This window comes from Pan paniscus, chromosome 7 (assembly GCF_029289425.2).
Source record: "Pan paniscus chromosome 7, NHGRI_mPanPan1-v2.0_pri, whole genome shotgun sequence".
NCBI lineage: Eukaryota > Metazoa > Chordata > Mammalia > Primates > Hominidae > Pan > Pan paniscus.
In genome coordinates this window covers 113762805-113763644 of record NC_073256.2, presented here as the reverse complement: position 1 = coordinate 113763644, position 840 = coordinate 113762805, and the positions used below count along the sequence as shown (strand labels likewise).

The 840-nt window shown below is 33.8% G+C and overlaps 1 non-coding gene across 1 annotated transcript; it reads left to right on the top strand.

Moving 5' to 3' along the window:
• The first annotated feature begins 383 nt into the window (after window positions 1–383).
• Window positions 384–490, top strand: LOC112440710 (U6 spliceosomal RNA). Its single transcript, XR_003028730.1, has one exon. It is a non-coding gene; the product is annotated as a U6 spliceosomal RNA (small nuclear RNA).
• Window positions 491–840: the final 350 nt, after the last annotated feature.

Genomic DNA, 840 nt, shown 5'->3' with positions numbered 1-840 from the left:
ACAATTGAGGATGAGATTCAGGTGGGGACACAGAGCCAAACCATATCATAATGTTATGAGGCAAGCATTATTATTACCTTCATTGTATGGATGAGAAGACTGAGTCACAGAAGTAAAAGTAAGGGGTAAAGCTGGGATTTGAACCCTGAAACACTGGCTCTCAACAACTGTACCTTGTTTCCATGAATATACTGAAGTTGATATTTTAAAATCAGGATGGTTGAAAAACGCTCAAACACTATAATCAAAGAACATCAAGCCAATATGCTTTTTTTTTCTTTTACTGGACTTTAGTATTTCTTATCTTGTACAACCCAAGCATTAGCAACCTGGACATCCCTAGGTCTTCCAAATCTCACTTTAATATTGTAAAAACTGGCTCAATGCTCTCTTCAGCAGCACATATACTAAAATTGGAATGATACAGAGAAGATTACCATGGCCCTTGCACAAGGATGACATGCAAATTCATGTTCACAAAAATTCATTTGTGATTCATGTTCTTGTTAATGAGCAATAAGAAAACATCTGAAGGTACAAAACTCACTGATAATACTAAGTATAGAGATAAACACAAAATATTATGACAAGGTAATTGTGGTGTGTAAACTACTCATGCCCTGAGTAGAAAGACCAAAAGATGAACCTATCAACTATGATGACGATAACAACTTTTCAAGACAGACAGTGTAAGATATAAATAGAAACAACTAAAAGTTAAAAAGTAGGGGTGATGAAGTTAAAATGTAGACTTTGTATTAGTTTTGTCTTTGCTTGTTCGTTTTTGCTATCAATGTTGAGTTGTCATTAGTTTAAAATAATTGGTTATAAGACATTATT